The 14825-nt window shown below is 45.3% G+C and overlaps 1 long non-coding RNA gene across 13 annotated transcripts in view; it reads right to left on the reverse strand.

Annotated features, from left to right (window-relative positions):
- Window positions 1-14825, reverse strand: part of LOC118149188 (uncharacterized) — a 219237-nt gene that overhangs the window by 17075 nt on the left and 187337 nt on the right. For 9 of the 13 annotated variants that reach the window (XR_013528685.1, XR_013528681.1, XR_013528684.1 and 6 more), the window contains exon 7: window positions 4521-5153. This is a non-coding gene — a long non-coding RNA (uncharacterized LOC118149188). Of the gene's footprint in view, window positions 1-7; window positions 5154-14825 lie in introns of all 13 variants that reach the window. The other 4 variants (XR_013528692.1, XR_013528689.1, XR_013528680.1 and 1 more) reach the window with 4 other exon arrangements.

The raw sequence follows: 14825 nt of genomic DNA on the forward strand, positions 1-14825 counted from the left end.
TGATTACCTCCATAAAGACCCTGTCTCCAAATCAGGTCACATTCTGCAGCACTGAGGGTTAGTACTCCAATACATCCATTTTGCAGGAAAGGAGATACAATTCAGCCCTGTAACACAAAGTGGGGGCTGGAATTCTCTGCCTCATTCACAGAGTCATCAACTAATTCTAATGGCAAAATAAAGGGGTTGGTATTCACCTTGGAGACCCAGGTCTCAAAACTGAGAACAACATTTGGGGTGACTCAGTGCATCCCTTGGATTTCAGGGAACTGAGATCAATTTTTATCTTCCTGATTCAGAGAGATCTCAATGGCAAGATTTCCCAGGGTTCCCAGTAAAATGGGGCATTGCTGGTTTGCTGTCCATATTCCAGACTCAGGGTGAAAGACCTCTTGGTAAGGAGCTCCCATCACTTCTGAAGTAAAACATAGAGGTCAAGTCCTATTTCCAAAGAAAATATTACATTCCCCTTTCTATTTTTCTGGGTTGTACTTTAGACAAAATGTTCTCTGCAATTAGACAGCAGTAGCTGTATCTTATTTCCTCTACCATTAATCTTTTATAAACTGTGAAATTAACAAGCTTCCCCATGTCCAACCTGTGAAATCTGCCATCTCTCACTGCCGTTGACTGAAGCTCTGTGCTTGGAGATGCTCTACTGATAGCACTTGAGCAATTTTGATGAATGTGTCTCTCCTTCTCATTACGAGAAATGCTAATCTTCTGACATCTCTCTCTATGTACATTCATTAAAGGACTCCAAGTTCTCCACAGTCTGGTGGAGATGAAATTCAGCACTATATTTGCTGATCTTACAATGATCTGCTCACACAGAGTTATCTCATGATGTGGTATTAAAGAATTAGGTCAAATAATCTGGATAAACCTTTAGGATTAAGGGATCTGTGCTTGTCTCACTGACCAATATTTTGAAAACCTAGTTATACTCAAGCACACACAGTATATTCATTGTTCATTCGTTCCACAAATTGAAGTGTGTGCTTGCAGGAACTCGTCTAGGCACTGGGGAAGTTGAACTCTGGCCTTCCTGGATCTTGTGGAAGAGGGAGAAAGATGAAAGAAAAAAATAAATGATGACAATACAATGGGATAAGTGGCATGGGAGACAAAGGAGGGGGCTGATAAGCTCCACATGCAGTCAGGATGGGTTTCACAAGCAAGGTTAGATTTGAGCTCATTTTGAACGACGGGAAAGAGTTTGCTGGGTGCAGCATGCTGTGGACTTAGGAGGACTGTCCAGGAAGAAGACATAATGTGTGCAAGAGACGAGAACATGGCATCTCGAGCAAAAAGAATATCTGTCTCCCCAACAAAGGAATATGCACAGCAGGGCCAGGCGCGGTGGCTCACGCCTTAATCCCAGCACTTTGGGAGGACAAGGTGGGTGGATCACGAGGTCAAGAGATCGAGACCATCCTGGTCAACATGGTGAAACCCCGTCTCTACTAAAAATACAAAAAATTAGCTGGGCATGGTGGCACATGCCTGTAATCCCAGCTACTCAGGAGGCTGAGGCAGGAGAATTGCCTGAACCCAGGAGGCGGAGGTTGTGGTGAGCCGAGATTGCGCCATTGCACTCCAGGCTGGGTAACAAGAGCAAAACTCTGTCTCAAAAAAAAAGAATATGTATAGCAGACGATGTGCAGGAGAGGCCTTCAGGGGCCAATTCCTGCTTGGCTTGAACACTAAGCTACAGAACTGGTCTTGACCTATAAGGCCAGTAGCTTCAACCCATGTTCCGTGACAGCAAAGCCCCCCCCGTCACTTCAGAGAGCATGGGGTGGCAGGGAGAACAGCACATGGAGAGTTGAATTTTTCACTCCCATTTTAGTCAAGGCAACTTGGCTGAAATGAGGACAGTGGATTGGCTCTGGCGATGGGAAAGAACACAGATTCAAGAAGCATTTTGAGAATGGATGTATTCCTCAAAGTTCTCTAAAGAAACAGAATCAGGAGACAGACATGGAGAGATAGCTACAGATATAAAGAGATTTACGGTAAGGAGTCAGCTCACTTTGCTACAGAGGCTGAGAAGTACCAGGATCTGTGGTCAGCAAGCTGGAAAAGAAAGAGACCTGATGGTGTAAGTGCCAGTCCAAAATCTGGCAAGCTCAAGACCCCAGATGAACTGACGTTTTCATTTACGTCCTAAAGCAAGAAAAGACTGATGTCCGAGCTCAAGCAGTCAGGCAGCAGGAGTTTCCTCTTATTCATGGGAGGGTCAGCCTTTTGGTCTTACTTAGACCTTCAACTGACTGACTGGGGGCTACCCAATTTAAATGTTAATCCCATCCAAACATACTCTCACAGTCACACCCAGCATAATGTTTGATGAAGTATCTGGGAACACCATGACCCAGTCAAGTTGATGCATAAAATTAACCACTGCTGTGGAATTATCAAAACCTGGAATCACCAGCGTTTATGGGGAATGAGGGAATAGGATAAGCGGGGGTTGAGTCCAAGGTCTGAAGACTGGGCAGCCATGTGTCTGGAGACGCCCTCGGTAAGATGGGCAGCATTGTCGGTCTGTAACGAACAATCGTCTATTTCTGGAGAAGTCCTGCTTGGCATCTGGTGCCTGATTTGTATACTTTCTGTTCCAGATGAAAACTGGGTGGAAGCCTGAACCCTGCCTTGTCTCTTTGTATCATATTTCCAGACAAAATCTTCACAACGATGTCATATTCCAGATTCATAAATGCCAAATTACCCACAGTCATATCAGAAGAATATTCTTAGCCTGGCCATGAGATGTTTGTGACCGTCTTCTGCAGAAGGCCTGGGCCGCCATACTACACACAAAGAGCAGGAATTGCATGCAGTGCAAGTGTGTGGGCAGGAATTATGAGTCTACACACCCTGTAGCAACAGAGAAGAGCCTGGTGTTCAAACTGAGGCAGAAGCATGAAATAGCCCTCCGTCCTTTCTATATGGCTGATGAGATCAGACATGGCACTCCACCAAGGGTCACCAGTTCAAATATCCTCCAGTGGGGCCAGATAGAGAAAGGGGAGGTAAGGCGCTCACTCTGAGGATCACAGAGAGCCTACATCAATAAGCACTTGGAGGAAAAGCAAAAGGATGGGATGACGCAGAAACAAGAGTGCTGGCAGACCAGATGTCACGTGCAACCAGTCCTGGGGAGCAGGAACTGTGAGTTGACACAGCCTGCAGCAACAAAAAAGGATCAGAAAGATGGAAGCTGTAGACATCTCCCACTCTGTTCTGGGACCAGGGCTGGCTCTCACAGTCTTAACAATATCTCCTCCACAATCTACTTTGAGGACTTCGTTTTGAGATGGAGTTTCACACTTGTTACCCAGGCTGGAGTGCAATGGCGCGATCTCAGCTCACTGCAATCTCCGCCTCCTGGGTTCAGGCAATTCTCCTGCCTCAGCCTCCCGAGTAGCTGGGATTACAGGCAGCTATACCCAGCTAATTTTTATTGTATTTTTAGTAGAGACAGGGTTTCACCATGTTGACCAGGATGGTCTCGATCTCTTGACCTCGGGATCTACCCGCCTCGGCCTCCCAAACTGCTGGGATTACAGGCTTGAGCCACTGCGCTGGCCTTTGAAGACTATTAAATGAGTGTCTTTCTTGTTGCAAACAGAGAAACCAGCCTGGCTGTACCCACCAAGGAACCCAGAAACACGCTGCTTTATAAACCTCCAGCCTTGTCTAATGATGGATGATGGCAGACACCCAGATACCTCTGAGCCCACCTTAGGACTGGACCCACCACACACACGTAGGGGATTCTAGGAACTCTGGACAGCCCATTCTCCAACTTAGGCTGGAGAATTGAGCCCTCTCTCTTTCTGCTGAAGGGACCAAGGAGTCATTCCCCTTCTTCTTGATCCTGGCTCTAGCCACCTGTCGTGTTCCATCACTGTCTCCTCCGCTGGGATCTATCCTTCCCAGGCCTGTCTATGGAGGGGACACAGTTCGCCCAGCTCCACGAAGACAAGCACACTCACTCATGCTCTGTTACAGTGCCTTTTTCTGCAGGGCGGCTCTCAGGAGATGGGAACAACTGCCATGTGGAATTTACAACCTTTTCCAGTGCACAGAAGTCTTTTAGTTCCTGGCTTCAACACGCATTCTTCCCATTCTAAGCTGTGCTTAGACACTTCTGAGCTCTGAGAGCTCCTGTCTCACTCCAGCGTGGAAACCAACAAGCCTCCCAGCCCTTCAGATCCCTGCCACTCTCTAGACAACCTAACAACCTTATAGCCCATTTTCCTTTGCTGAGGTTTCTTATCCCAGGGCACAGCACAGAGGCAGGCAAGGTGGAGCCATATGTATAAACTGGTGGCCATTGGAAGCCCCTGTTCCCACGTAGGACATTTGCCCTTCAGTGATCCTCTCTCCCCTATCTGGATCTCTGCCTCACACAGGAATCCCCCCTTGGGTTATATGCCCCTTTTGCCCATCCCCGAGTGTTTCCTTGGTTTGGAATAACTAGAACCAAAACAGAAGCAACAGCTCCTTACCTCCCAGTTCCACGCCATTGACTTTGGATGAAATCCACCATTCTCCAGGCCCATTGTCCAGATGTCTTTCTTTTGCCTCACGGTGAATTTGTTCAGCAAGGAATCACACTCTAAGATGTGCTGATCCCTCTCCCCAGCCTTCTGATTCTGGAGGGTGAATGTGCAGGATGAGGATCCTGAGGGGAAGGAGATTTCCACTGGAATCCAAGGGCTGTTACAGCAAATGAGCATCAACGGGAACACTGGAAGGATCGCCAGCCTCCAAACCTCCTTAAAGTACGGTGCAAAGAAAACCATGCTGGGAGTCAACATGTTCTTCAGTCATCTTACTCAACACAGCACTGCCCTGAGCATTAAGAATACATTAGTGGCCGGGTGCGGTGGCTCACACCTGTAATCCCAGCATTTTGGGAGGCCAAAGCGGGAGGATCACTTGAGATCAGCCTGCCCAACATGGCAAAATCCCATCTCTACTAAAAATACAAAAATTAGCCGGGCATGGTGGTGGGTACCTGTAATCCCAGCTACTCAGGAGGCTGAGGTAGAAAAATCACTTGAACCTGGGGGTGGAGGTTGCAGTGAGCTGAGATTGTGCCATTGCACTCCAGCCTGAGTAACAGAGACAGGCTCCATCTAGAAAAAAACAAACAAAATACATTAGTGAACTAGACAAGCAGCACCTTTTCTGCTTTTCCAGAAGAGACACGAAAGTGCCTTTACGCCCTTGAACTGTGTGACCTTGGGCAATCTGCTTGATGTGTGAACCTTGTCCTTCTTCTGGTGTATAGGGATAACACATGAAACCTCTAGTGTTAAAACCAAGTCACCTAGATGACCGCCCATGGCACAGTGCCTGGAACAGCCTAGGCATTCACCAACTACCAGCTGACACATAGAGATTTTCCATCTTGACCTGGAATTCCTGAGAACACCCTCGAGTTCATGGGAACCACCCTAGATGGCACCATCAGATGCAAACTGGGGGTCTGTGGTCCAGTCTGGAAATACACAGAGGATAAAAATTCACAGATGGTGGCGAGAAAGCAAATATAAACCTCTTGATGTGGTTCCCAGCTTAATTTATTTCCAACTTTGTCTTAAGTGATATTTCTCACCGATAGCGATGAAATGGAAAACAGCTAATGAGAGTTAAAATTCCCGGTGAAGGCTCCGGATTTATCCACCAGCTCCCTCGGGTGCTCCCAAGCAGGTTGGTGGTGTGCTACTGCCCCCCTGTGCAGTCAGCAGGGCTAGCAGGCATCCAGAAACCCAGCCTACCCCAGGATTTTTATCTTATTTTTAAATTTTTTTTTTTTTAGCGAGAACACTTAAGAAGGAGAAAATGGACTCTCAAAAATCCTCTTTATCCAAGATCAAATAGAATAAAACCCAATTAAGTCCGTGCAGCTGTCGGCTGTGTAACCAACTCAAACCGTCTATCCTTCCCCTCTCTCCCCCCGGGCTCTTTCTCTCCCTGGTGTGTATTGGACACTCAGCTCCGTTTACAGGAAATGGATCCATTAACCCCAGAGATAGAAAAAATAAAAATAAAAATCTACGGCCATGCAGGGCTCACACATACCCCAAATGGCGATCTTTGCAGCCAGGTGTGGGGAGGCCTCCAGGATCTTCAGGACCATAGTGAAAAGATCTGTAGACTGCCCAGAACAGTCTCTGGGGGCATGGTTGTTCTGCTGTTCTGAGCTCTGTTCTCTGCTCACAAGGCACCTCTCAACCCCTCTGCCTCAAGCTGACTTAATGGATCTTTGAGCTGTTGAGCTCAAGAAATAGTCACTGAACTAGGTCTCATAACCCTGCTATGAGCCCAAAACGTAAGGATCATATAATCTTGAGGGAGAAACTATCCAATGGGTAAAATTCCATGGTACGGTTAGAACTGGGCCTAAGGAAGCAGAGGTTGCAGTGAGCTGAGACCGCACCATTGCACTCCAGCCTGGGCAACAGAGTGAGACTCCATCTCCAAAATAATAATAATAATAGTAATAATAATAATAATAAGTAGTAGTAGTAGTAGTAGTAGTCAGGTGAATAGAAGAAAGAGTGGAAAGTGAAGGCAATGATGAGCAGCTCAGGACTGGGAGTCTACAAACAAGAGTAGGAGGATTTCTCCCTTAGGTGATGCCTCACGTGAAAAGAAAAACAAAAACAAATAAGACAGTCCATGGAGAGACCATGTTGTCTACACCACCAGTGCAACCCTGAAAATAAACATCCCTATGCTAGCCTGGACAACACAGCAAGATCCCATCTCCATTAAAATAAAAAGTTGTTTTTAGTTAGCCAGGCATGGTGCTGTGCACCTGTAGTCCCAGCTACCCAGGAGGCTGAGGTAGGAGGATCACTTGAGCCCAAGAGTTTGAGGCCACAGTGGGCTAGGATTGCACCATTGTACACCAGCCTGGGTGACAGAGACCCTGTCTCTAAAATAAAGTTTAAAATCATAAAAATAAATAACACACACACACACACACACACACACACACAAAAACACCCCCAGCAAACCTTCCTGTCAGGTTTTTTTTTGCTCTCTCTGAAATAAGTCAATCCTCCAGTAATTATGGGTCACTGAGGATGGGTCTAGCTTGGTGGGACATGGAGAAATGGAACCTTGTCCTCAGTGAGCTTAGAGGGAGAGAAGGACATTCTAGAATCACTGCAAACACTGCGGAAGAGAGGCAGAGGGTGCTCGTGAGGTTATTGAAGTTAGAAGCAGCTTCGAAAAGTCTGGGGAGCTTGAACTAGACCGTGAATGGGGGGATGCAGAGATTCTACCCAAGAAGAACAGAGAACATGAGTATGAGCTGCAACTAGGGTCTTGTCCTTAACTCCATAATGCAGGTCTTCAAAACACACTTGAATGGAATCTTAAGGTCAATGCGCAATTTTTGGAAGATAAAATGTTTTGAGTGATTTATGCAAGGGCAATGTCTAAAGTAAAATTTACTACAAAGGCTAGAACCTGGGAGAATATTCAGAATATCACCCACCAGAACAAACACTGGACCAGTCAGAATGGTGCCAGGACAAGTGCAGCAGACATACAAATATATATATCAGAAAAGTGTAATGATAGAATTCTGGGCCAGGCGCGGTGGCTCAGGCCTATAATCCCAGCACTTTGGGAGGCTGAGGCAGGCAGACCACCTGAGGTCGAGAGTTCAAGACCAGCCTGGCCAACATTGCAAAACCCTGTCTCTCACCACCACCAAAAAAAAAAAAAAATTAGCCTGGTATGGTGGCATGTGCCTGTAGTCCCAGCTACTCAGGAGGCTGAGGCAGGAGAACTGCTTGAACCCAGGATGTGGAGGTTGCACTGAGCCAACATTGTGCCACTGCACTCCAGCTTGGGTGACAGAGTGAGACTCTGTCTCAAAAAAAAAAAAAAAAAAAAAGAATTCTGGGACATCCAAAATGGAGAGTATCACAGAGATCTTTCCCCAAAGCACCCTCTGGAGGGCCCCCATTTTCCCAGGGTTTACCCACCCCAGGCATTAGTTTGCCCAGAAGTTCAGCTCACCAGGTTTTCTTTGTTGCAATGGAAGGATTTTTGTGTTTTGCCCATGGGCAATGAGTTAATACTATTAGTAAACATAATTACACAGAAGCGTTTTGTTCTAAAATCTATTTATTGAAAGCAAGCTGATCTGAGTCTCCTTCCAAGGATAAAGTATGACGCCAGACACTGAAACTTATAATATCTCTATTGAATGGGAAAGCTGGCCTAGGCTTTTATGATTGAGATCTATGGTTCTGTTGGAGGCAATCCCCAGACAAAAGGTCTCCAGGGTTTCTTTGCAGGAGTTTGGGTTGAGATTCTAGGGTCCCATTAAAAGATGACTATAGCAAGAACATCTTGTATTAACTTGGCTGGGAAACTGGAGCATACATTTTGGACTTGGAAGGATGTCCTTATCCCAGGGTGCCAGTTAGCACCCAGGGTGCATTATCTCTTGAATCCAGGGGGTAGGTACGGCTGAGAACACTTCCCAAATGCTCATCACAGATCAGTGTAGATCTGGCCCTGCCTTCAGAGTTTGAAAGCTAAAGGCACATGGAATGGGAAGCCAGGCCACAAACCCAGGGACCCAAACACCTCAAGGCAGAAGCCTACAACAGTATCCAGAGAGCAGGTGTTGAGTGACAGCTGCGTGCTATGGAAGATCAAGACTCCATTCTCATTCTGGTCTTACTTATCTGACAGTGGCCAAGCCTCCTAGGTGCCCTGTCCCCACATCAGATTAATCCATTCATTCAAATCTTCTGCCACCCATTCAGAGAGGAATAAATCTTGATTCTCATTAGCCACTGGATGTACTATTTAGTATGGGAGCACTGAAGACAGCCAAGAGAGTCTCAAAGCTCTCCAAAGGCACCTGCAGTGTGATCAGGGAAAGAAGACGTAGACTGTGGAGGCCTGTGATTATTAAGAAGAAAGCATTTTTGGCCAGGCGTGGTGGCTCATGCCTATAATCCCAGCACTTTGGGAGGCCGAGGTGGGCGGATCACAAGGTCAAGAGATCGAGACCATCCTGGTCAACATGGTGAAACCCCGTCTCTACCAAAAATACGAAAATTAGCTGGGCATGGTGGCACATGCCTGTAGTCCCAGCTACTCAGGAGGCTGAGGTAGGAGAATTGCCTGAACCCAGGAGGCGGAGGTTGCAGTGAGCCGAGATCACACCATTGCACTCCAGCCTGGGTAACAAGAGCAAAACTCCGTCTCAAAAAAAAAAGAAAGAAAGCATTTTTATTTTTCTTTATTTTTAAATTATCTATCTATCTATCTCTCTATCTATCTATCTATCTATCTATCTATCTATCTATCTATCTATCTATCTGGGACAGGGTCTCACTGTCTCCCAAGCTGGAGTGCAGTGGTGTGATCATGGCTTACTACAACCTGGAACCTCCTGGGCTCAAGCAGTTCTCCCACCTCAGCCTCCCAAAGAGGTGGGATTACAGGCACGAGCCACCACGCCCACCCAAGGAAAGCATTTTTAACCTGGTGGATTGGTTAAGTGGAGTTCACCTGAACGTGGCCAAAAAATAATGTCTACATCATACAGAAATCAATACACAAAAGTCAGTGAGGCTGCCTTGAATTCAGAGGTAGATAATTCTATCAGCACAGACTGGGAGAGGCCCATCCATCCTCTGTCAAATTGCTTAGAAATGGGGACGCTGATAGGCGACTGATTTGGGATCTATCAACAGAAAAGCATTCCAATAAAAAGTTCAGCCTGCATTAAGAGAGTGGACTTCAGAAACAATGCCTTGTTCTGAAGTGGCTAGACATGTTTTGAGAGATAAGGGGAATAAGATCATGTGTGATGGAGATGAAGCGAGGAGAGGAAGTTGAGGGGCAGGCCATCTCCTGGAAATAAGGAGAGATAAGGAAGAGGGTCTTCAGCAGCTCCGCTACTGGCCTGGAGGTGATCTCTTTTAGGTGGTCTCTTGCAAGTGACAAGGGACAGGCCACCACCATATACCTACCCAGCATGGATGTCAGAGATGCTTCCCCAAACCAAAATACAAATAATGTCTCTGAATCCAAATATGCCAGAACAGCTCGGATCTCTATGCAAGCTGTCCATCACATCTGGCTATAAGCGTGTTTACAGCAGGACGTAAACTGATGTTCAATTGCCCACGGAAGTTTATCATTAAAACAGAACTTTAAAATATGCATGTAGATTAAAAAAAAAATAGCTTGCGCTCCCAAAACCAATTTTTAAAAGTCTGAAACGGGGCTTTGCCAGGTTTTCAAAGCCATCTGTTTTCAAAGCCTACCTTCTTCCTTGTTTACCACAGTCTGTCTGCTGTTTTAACAACCTCCAGTGGGATTTCACACGCCTCATTATGCAAAATCACTGCTTATGTATTCATTCTGCCACTTGCCTAACTAATCTCAACTCATAACATCGTTCTGAGGAAGATTCCCCAGTCTGGAGTTCTCCTACAGGGCGGTAGATCAAGAGCAGTGGTAGAGAGCGCCAGAGCAAGATAAAACACAGCCCCAGTGTATACTTGTTAGGAGACAGGCTTGATCTGAGACCCTACTTGAGGTGAGAAACAAAAAATGCAATAATGATTATAATATACATTCAAAATCCCTTTTTTCCACCTCCACAAATGAAGATCTTGCATCAAGTATGAGTCAGAAAAGCAGGTTTACTCTTTTTCTCATCTATTATTTCCCTGCTATCAATGATCTATTCAAGTATTTTTAATTTCTCCCCTTGTTTAAAGCTTTGGATCTATCATTCTTTGGTTCAGAAAAGTCAGGAGCCTAGATCCAAATCCCAGCCCTGCTGGATGACCTTAGGCAAGATACTGAGAATGAGTAAGTCTAGACATTTTGCAGAAGACGACATTCATGTGGCCAAAAAACATACGAAACAAAAGCTCGACATCACTGATCGTTAGAGAAATGCAAATCAAAACCACGAGGAGACACAATCTCAAGCCAGTCAACATGGCGATTATTTAAAAGTCCAGAAACAACAGATGCTGGTGAGGTTGCAAAGAAAAAGGAACGCTCTTACGCTGTTGATGGGAACGTAAATTCACTTAACCATTGTGGAAGACAACATGGTGATTCTTGAAGATCTAGAGGCAGAAATACCATTTGGCTCAGCAATCCCATTACTGGGAATACATCCAAGGGAATATAAATCATTGTTACAAAGACACATGCACGCGTATATTCACTGCAGCACTGTTCACAATAGCAAAGACACAGAATCAACTCAAATGCCCGTCAACGATAGACTGGATAAAGAAAATGTGGTACATTACACCATGGAATACTATGCAGCCATAAAAAGGAACAAGATTACGCTGTTTGCAGGGACATGGATGGAGCTGGAAGCCATTATCCTCAGCAAACTAATGCAGGAACAGAAAACTGAACACCGCACGTTCTCAGTTACAACTGGGAGGTGAACAAGGAAAACACATGGGTACATTGTGAGGAAACAGCACACACTGGAGCCTGTTGGGGATGGGGAGGGAGAGCTTCAGGAAGACTAGCTAATTAACGGGTGCTGGGCTAAATACCAAGGTGATGGGTTGATCTCCGCAGCAAACCACCATGGCATACGTTTACCTATGTAACAAACCTGCACATCTGCATATGTGTCCCAGAAGTTGAAACGAAAGTTGAAGGAAAAACAAAGATCCATTCATTCATTGTCTAAAGGGTGAAGCAGGCGGATAGGCACCAGTCATAGCACTGCTCATGTTAAAGAACCACCAGATCAAAGCCTGGATTTCCCAAATGTTAGATCAGCACATCCAAATCCATGATGCCCTTCTGGGTCCAGTCACTGAACAAGCCTCCCAAACCTTGCACATGGGGCAAAGGAATGAGCAGTGACTCCATGAGAAACACTGGCTTTCAGTCTAGGCCAGTGATTCTTGCTTCTGGACACAGAGAAGACTCACCAGGGAAGGCAGCAAGGTACCTTCACTCAAGCCTCATTGTCACTCAGTTAGTCTAAGGTGAGGCTTAGACTAACTGAACTCCTAATGATGGAGTTCATATATATTTGACACAGGGTCTCACTGTTTACCCAAGCTGGCATGTGGTGGTGCAATCTCAGCTCACTGCAACTTCAGCCCCTGGGCTCAAGCAATCCTCCCACTCAGCCTCCTATAGCTGGGATGACAGACCTGTACCACCACACCCAGCTGTTTTCTTGTATTATTATTTTTTTTTTTTTGGTAGAGACAGGGTCTCATCATGTTGCCTAGGCTAATCTCAAACTCCTGAGTTCAAGCAATCTGCCTGCCTTGCCGTCCCAAAATGCTGGGATTACAGGTGTGAGCCACCATGCCTGGCCCATTTTGGACTTTCTAGTAAATTTCTCTGTTAAAGAATAGTATAATGCAATAAATTACACAAATCTTCAATGTGCTGCTCAATCGGGAGTTTTAGAAAGTAAAAATACCCATCAAGGCACTGCTGCCCAAAACAAGATACAGACCACCACCATTCTTCCCAAGGCTTCCCTCCTGCATTTTCTCCATCCTTAGTCCCCATCCCTAAGGTAACCATGACTGACTTCTATCACCCTAAAACCACCTGCTGTCCAACGTTGTATAAACGCAATCATGCCGTATTATCTTACTTTTTTTGTCTGATCTCTTTTGCTTAGCATGGGTCTGTGATACTCATCCCAAGTCATCGTGAATAGCAATTATTGCTAAGATAGCATTGCAGTCTCTGTACCACAACTCCTCCGTTCTCCTGATGATGATGAATTATGGAATTGTTTACAGTTTGGGGCTACATCAATAATGCTGCTATGAACATTTCTGTGCGTGTTGTTTGTGCTCACATAGATGCATTTCTCTTGGAGATATATGTATCTCCAAGGAAATTCTACTCATTATATATATATACATACATACATTCACACACACACACACACGGGACTAGAATTCCTGGCTCATGGCTTCTACATTGGTTCATCTTTAATAGAATGGAAATCATTTTCCAAGGGAGTCTAACACGTTACTTTCCCACCAGCAGTGTCTGACACTCTAGGGATTCTACATCCTTATCGACAAATGTTGGCATATAGCGGTACCACATTTTGGGTTTGATCTTGATGATTCATGGTGTTGAATACTTTCTAATATGCTTATGGCATTTAGATACACTCTTTTGCCCAATTTTTTTTCTTTTTTTTGAGACAGAGTCTCACTCTGTCGCCCAGTGCCAGGCTGGGGTGCAGTGTAATGATCTCTGCTCACTACAGCCTCCGCCTCCCAAGTTCCAGCCATTCACCTGCCTCAGCCTCCCAGGTAGCTGGGATTACAGGCATGCACCACCACACCAAGCTAATTTTTTAGCTTTAGTAGAGACAGGGTTTCACCATGTTGCCCATGGCTGGTCTCAAACTCCTGGCCTCAGGGGATCTGCCCTCCTCGGCCTCCCAAAATGCCAGGATTATAGGTGTGAGCCACAGCGCCCGGCCTTGCCCAGGTTTTAAATTGGAGCATCAGCATTTTTGTTTAGGTCTGTAGTTCTTTAAGAACTTGCTGTAAGAGTCCTCTGGGATTTAAGCATGCATGCATCTTCCTCTGTCCTGTGCTTTGCCTTTTCATTTCCTTAATTCATGTCTCTCGATGAGCAGAATGTCTTCATTTTAGTGAACTCCAATTTATCCATCCTATTTATCAGAGTAAGTGCTGAAATTGTTGGGGGTCCAACAATTTTTCTGACTATAAGGTCATAATTGCCTTTATAATAATTGGTATATATTACCTTCTGGAAGCCATGTGCTTCTCCTTTCTTATTTAAATGCAGGGTCTAACTGGAATTGATTTGGGATATTGGGTGAGGCACAGGTCAAGATTCATTTTTTTTTCATAAAGATATCCAGTTGACCTGGTTATTGAAAACACCAACCTTTTCCCCACTCCATTACAGTGGCAATCAGTATCTCTCAAAACATTCATGGCGGTAGTAGCTTATTTGAATATGCTTTCAAGGTTGGGATTTACCAATCTACATCAAAGAAAAATAATGAGTCCTCAAGTGTGAAGCAAAATTGCAAGTAGATGTAGACTTTTGAAACTGAAAATGTGCCAGTATCTCTGAGGGTGGCTTTAGGGGAATATTGACACTTCGTGGTTGCATTGGGAAATCTAAAAATCCACAAAACAATGTACAGTTGGGTAACACTAGACACCCACGACCTTGAAGCGTGGTCCTGACTCTTCCTGGACTCCTCTCAAAGGGTCCATAAGAAAATGGTGACCTAGGCACCAGCTCCAGACCCAGGGGCTGCTCAGTGGGACAGCAGGTAAACACTCTTCACCCTTGCCCAGGAGCAACTAAGCAGTTTACAGAAAGAGAAGGAGTTGCATTCCAACTCAGAAATCGCGTTTCTCCTAATGATTGGTTCTTATGAGCTAAGTGAAGAACCTCTCCCTTCTCCCGAGAGACAGGTTAAGATACTTTCCCAAAGTCACCAACAACGTTGTGTAAGAGCCGAGCCATAATGAATTCCAGGGGGAAAAAAGTTCCCAAAGGTGGCCATGTTTCTGAGCCTTTAGAATAAAGCCTCTGTTCTCAGAGGAGCGACTCTCCTTGCCAAGGCTCACTCGGGAGACTTTAGTAATTAATTACTAGTTGCAAACTAGTAAATTGGAGTTAATTATCTGGACAGATCTAATTGCAACTACAACTTTGTTGAAATTAAATAAAACACCACTTTAAAGTGCACAGAGCCTTTAAAGACATTACTTAAGGGTGTCTGAACATGTCCAGCT

Source organism: Callithrix jacchus, chromosome 2 (assembly GCF_049354715.1).
Source record: "Callithrix jacchus isolate 240 chromosome 2, calJac240_pri, whole genome shotgun sequence".
Taxonomy (NCBI): Eukaryota; Metazoa; Chordata; class Mammalia; order Primates; family Cebidae; genus Callithrix; species Callithrix jacchus.